Genomic DNA, 5,957 nt, shown 5'->3' on the forward strand with positions numbered 1-5,957 from the left:
AGGATTTCCTTTAGCATGTAACTTAATCCTCTAGATACAAATCTGATATGTTGTGGTGAATTTTATGCTAATTTAAAAAAGGATTAAGGTTGCAACTCTCTTTTAAAATGTGTATTGCTGTGGAAACTTGCATGTGTAATAATCATGGAATCATAGAAAATGAGGGTGGGAAGGGACCTCAGGAGGTCACATCTATCCAACTCCCTGCTCAAAGCAGGCCCTGCCCCAACTACATCACCCCAGCCAAGGCTTTGTCTGTCCACGTCTTAAAAACCTCCAAGGATGGAGATCCCACCACCTCTCTGGGGAGCCCCTTCTAGTGTTTTACTACCCTCCTTGTGATAAAGTTTTCCTAATATCTTACCTAATATCTTCCTAATGTCTTCCCTTGCTCCCACTGGAGACGATAGCTCCTTGTTCGGTCATCTGGCACCAATGAGAACAGTTCAGCTCCAGGGATTGCAACAACTTATTTCTGTGGCATTTGGTATCAGTAGTGCATTTGTTCTGTCTGTTGATACCTCTAAAGCTGTAAAGTGTAATTACAGCACATCAGAGAAGGCTCGATTAATTGAGTCTGCTGGAGCGTTGCAATTACTGTGCTCTAGCAGACTCCAGCATTACATGAGAAAAAGTGGTAAAAGCAGCTCAGAGCCATGGCAGTTAAGGTCAAGTTTTCAGAGCCATGGGGAAGAACCCCGGGCTGGATGAAATGACTTCACATGCCAGATCAGGCTGGTTTGTGGGGTTGGTCCCTGGGTCCTATCAGTGCATAGGGCTAGCAGCTCCTATGCTACTCAGTTTCCTTTCAAAATGGTAGGTGTCTATTATATACTGGGGGCATGCGTATGGGAGAAAGTATGACAGTTTCCTTTTCCAAGAAGGAAGGCAGCTCAGACAAATGATCTCCCAAATTCATTTTATTTTCTGGAATGGATCAGATACAGAAGCCCATTGGTATAGAGTACAAGTGTGTCAGGCAGGGCCAGGTGGCTGCAGAGAGGGGCATAAGCCCACTGCAGAGGGCTACGCGGCCCTGCATTCCTCCATCATGTGAGGTGGGGCTCAGGGGAGGAGTTTCACCAAAAGCAGCCCAGCCAGGGCAGGAAGCAGGAGGGCAGAGGGTCCCGGGGCCATGGTGGATGTGCACTCTGCCTTGGAGATATCCAGCCCAAGGAGTGAAACAAGCTGTGAGCCCTCTTTCAAGCCCAGACGGATGTCCTCCATGGCACAGCCTTCCATGGTGATCTCTCCACTTTGGCTACCTGCCAATGGGGGAGGGGGGAAAAAAAGAGGTCAAGATCAGGAGAAGCCCAATCCCTTCTCTTCCTGTGTCTATCTGGCCCTATTCTGTGCTTTTTGGACCCCAGTGGGCTCCTCTTTCTCCTTCACTCCCACATGGACTCACATTCTGCACAGTTGGTGGTAGCTGTGGGATCTTTTAAGAATCATGGTCTTCTGGAGTATTGAGGCACCAGGAGACAGCTTCTAGCCCCAGCATTGCCACCACCTCTCTGGGTGACTTGGGTCAAGTCTGTTCATCCTTTTTTGCTTCACTTAGGCCAAGAAGGGCCTGAGTGGGCAATTAGGTCTTTGAGGAGGAGGCTAATTCAGTGATCAAATGGAACCTCTCAATATCCACACAGACCCTGATCAGAGTTCACAAACTAATGCACCCAGACAAAATGCAGAAAGCGGGGTGGGAGAGAGACCCCCAAGACAGGCCAGGGCTTGCAGGGGTGGGGGTAGAGCCTAGACCAAGTCCTAATGGGACATCTTGGTCCCATCCTGTTGTGGGCAGGGAGGAAGAAACAATCAAACAAAGCTGATGCTGATACTGAGGGGGAAGGAGAGAGACAGAGGAAGTGAACATTACCAGACTTGGATTTTGCAATGATATCCAGGCACTTGGTCTCCGGTACAGTGCAATTCAATAGCTCATGTCCACATGTCTGGGGTGCCACAACATAGGAGGACAGGCAGTGCAGGCCATTCAGGTTGTTATTCACAGGAGGTACTGGTAGTACAAGGTGTGGTTACTTTTGGGGGACCTTCACTGATGTTGTAGGGGCAGGTGGGGCTGGAGAAGACTGGTCCCCACACCCAAACCCCTGTAGGGGGACACTGTCATTCTGTCACTGTGGAAGGGGTGAATGGGAAAGCTTATAGTGGGAAGCTCTGAATCCTGTCTTCTGGTGCCCTCCTGTTACCATGTTTTCTTGTGTATGATGTGCCCTGGGATATACAACTCACCTTGTTTCTGAGAGGCAAGTTAAGAGTGTGGCGGGAGGTGGGGGGAAGGGTAGGAAGGTTTTACCAGAATTATGGCCGCAGAGAACAGTGCCAGAGCCTCATCTTGAGCTTACTTTCCCTCCCTTTATTGCATAAACAAAGCTGAATCCCTAGCTGCTTCTGGGAAAGAGATCTCCATAGGTACAGCTATGATTTTGCTCAGATTAAAGTTTCTGGGGCTGTGAAATAGGAAGAGACATGGATCAGGAACAGCCAACAAAGTTGTCCTAAGAAGGGTGGACTTGATGAATGTAATATCAAATCTAATTAAAAAAGGAGAGACAATATTTAACACCTTTGGAGTGAAGAGCAATAAGTCAATTAAGAACACTGCAGCAGCTGCATGGATAGAAATGCCACAGTTGCTGCACTGTTATCCTGGGAAGAAGAATCAGCTTCCCTGCTTAATCCATGAGCTTCTATTTTGGAGGGGGGGTGGGAAGGGGGCAGAGACAGTGGCTGCATACTTACGGTGGGGATGGTCTTGCAGACTTCCCTGGTGCAGCAGATGATGGCTGTGGATACTCTGAAGGTGCCCCCCAAATTAATGATGGTGGGAACATGGTTGAGAAACTGGAGACCTCACAGCTCTTGATCACTCGATCTTTTTTCCATCTGCACATGAGAAGGCAGATCTGAGCCTCAGCATATCCACCCTTATCATAGGGTGTAAGGGAGCTCAAGAGTTCATCTAGTCCAACAAGGATGGAACCTGTGGATGTTTTTCTTGCTGGGATCACTTGATCCCAGCTCACTTCCTGCCTATGGTGAGGGGGCGGGGAGGGGATAAACTTGATGATCTCACGAGGTCCCTTCCAGCCCCTAATGTCTATGAAACCTATGAACTTACAACCTTGGTGTTGGTGTTATTAGCATCATGCATTAAGCAGCTGAGTGAAACACCCAGTCCACAGTCTTGTGCTGCCAGTGGTAAAACTAAGTCATAGATGGGGGTGTGTTTCTGACTCTCAGCCTTGGCGGAGAACCCAGGAGTCCTGGCTCCCCTCTGTTCACTCTGCAGCAACCCCATGACCACAGGGAGGTAGAACTGACTGGTCATTTGTCTCCCCCCTGACTCCAAGCCATCAGACCCCCATACCCCTCCTGGAGCTAGGGAGAGGACCCGGGCTTCCAAGCCCCCAACCCCACTTGCCCAAACCCACCAGCCCCCGTGCCCCTCCCAGAGTGGAGGTGGACATGATGTGGCCTCCTGAGAGCCCGTCCAGCCTGACTGTCCAATGATCCTATGGTAACTTGGTCTAGTGCCCCCTTGTCATCATGACTCCAAAGACCTCTCAAGACCTCTATCTTTAATGAAAGGGGCTCCTCAAACACTGGAGCCTCCTTCACTCAGTGTTTCCAAAAAGTTACCTTCACCAGTCAGACACCTGGGTTCTCTCCCAGCTCTGGGGAAGAGGGAGAGAGCACGGTGGGGCTGGGATCCAGGATTCCTGGGTTCTCCCCCCAGATCTGGTTGTGGGGTTGGGTCCAGTGGGGTTGGGAAGGTCCAGTGGGGTTGAGAATCAGGGTTGTGGGGTTGGGAAGCAGGTCCAGTGAGGTTGGGCATCAGGACACCTGGGTTTTATCCCAGAAAGAGAAGTTGGGGCAGGGGGTCTGGGAATCACATACAGAGTGGAGCAAGATCACTTATCTCTCATTGCAGTGGAAAAGATGAAGAACAAGTGCAGCTCTGCCTCTCTGCTTTTATCCCCACATGAGATAGCCCTGCTGATTCCCCACCCCCAGCACTGTAAATGCCCTCATCTGGGGGGGGGGAGCAGAGCCATCCATCCTGCCTTCACCTGGGCTTGTCTCACTTGAGCCAGGATCTCAGGAGGGCTTTGGATGCACCAAATTCTCACCCACCTCATTTCCTGATTGCAATCACATTGAGGGCACAAAACACCTGGATCCCGCTGGTTTGATCCACTAACTTCCACTGTCAAGGTGTCCTGGATGCACTAAGGCAGTGGTTCTCCATCTGTTTTGTATAAGGACCTATTTTTAAACATTGATGGCCAGTCCTGAGCCAGTGCCGCTCACTTCCAACCTGCTGCACCCAGGCCACCCCCGCTACCCAGTGTGTGGGGTATGGGAAGCCCCAAACAGCCCCTTGCAGGCTGGAATCAGCCAGCCTGCAAAGGAAAAACCATGGTTTCCTGCATATTTCTCTTTTAAAGCAGAATCCATTTTTTAAGTTTTTTCATGCCCCTTTTATATATACTTGTAACCCACGTTTGGGTTATGGCCCAGGGGTTGAGAAATGCTGCCCTAGGGGATGCATCATAGTCCTGTAAAGTTCCCCCTGTCCACCAATCAGCTCCTCCATCTCTGTGGTTCTGTTCCTGCCTAGTTCTGTAGATGTCTACAGCCTTGTCTGTGCAGTAGGACTTGGTTGCTTCCTCTAGGTGGCACTGCTGACTTCAAAAGCAGCCCTATCCCACCCAGATCCCATGGGAGGGTCCCTCAGGTCAAGCCCCACCCCTCTTCCTGTCACATGGCTCCCCAGCCACACACAGAAAGTTCCTCTTTTAATTAAGGGTCAGCCTGAGCTCCAGCTAGGGCTGCCCATGACCATCTGGAAGGGAGCTCCAAATATCTCAGGATTTCCTCAAGGGCACCCCCTGCTGGAATTCCCTTCCCCATCCTGCAAATATGATTTCCCCCAAAATGCAAATAGAAACAAGACAGCTCAAAAAGTCTTTTTCCTCATTCTTTTTATTTCCTGGAATTAATCATTAGAGAAACAAACCCGTATGGAGCCTGAGGGCACAAGGCAAGGGCAGGATGGTTGCAGAGTAGGCACTGTGGACTGCATTGCCATCAGATGGGCTGAGGCTCAGGAGAGGAACATTGCTAGGGTCAGCGCAATGAAGGCTGGGAGCAGAAGCCTGGAGTGTCCTGGAGCTGAACTGGCCAGTCTGTAGGCTCCAGTGTATGTGTGCTGGCTGATGTGAACTTGAAATACTTTGAGCACTTTTTGGCTGCCATGTCCAAAGATGTCTACAAAGGCAGAGGCAGATGGAGTTGTACAGCTCATGCCAGACTTTGGCATACTGACAGGATCTCAAGATGGGAAAGAGAAGAGGGATCAGGGTCAGGAGGTCCACCGGCACTTCCATCTTTGTGTCCAGGCCCTGTCACTCCCTGCCCTACCCCCCCCCCCCCCCCCCCCCCCCAACCATCCAAGACCACAGCCATATGACTCTGCTCTGCTTTCCCAGCCCTCATGCCCCCATTTCCTGTTCTACTTCAACAAAGCTCAAGTGTCCCCTGGTAAAGACCATTGGGCCCCATCCAGAGCCAGCTGAATCTCACCCTCAGCCCTCAGTGCTCTTTGGAACAGGTCTGACACCACCTCACCATTCAGAGAGCAAAGGAGCCACGGAAAGTTTTGCCAATGGTGCCATCTTCAAAAACCATGGCCTTGTAATCCATGGAGGCACCACCAACCAATGTCTTGGGTTGCATTCCCACCTCTGCCATGGCCTGCCAAGGGGGATTTGAACCCTCAGTGCCTTACCCCCATGACCAGACAAAGGAAGATACAGGTTCCCCCTCCCCCATTTCATTTGCCCCAGTGGGGACCCCTGATGCAGCCCCTACTGCACTGGACAGGCAGATGAATGCACCCAGAGAGGATAGAGGCAGGGAAAAAGAAGGCC

Source organism: Alligator sinensis, unplaced genomic scaffold (assembly GCF_000455745.1).
Source record: "Alligator sinensis unplaced genomic scaffold, ASM45574v1 scaffold850_1, whole genome shotgun sequence".
Taxonomy (NCBI): Eukaryota; Metazoa; Chordata; order Crocodylia; family Alligatoridae; genus Alligator; species Alligator sinensis.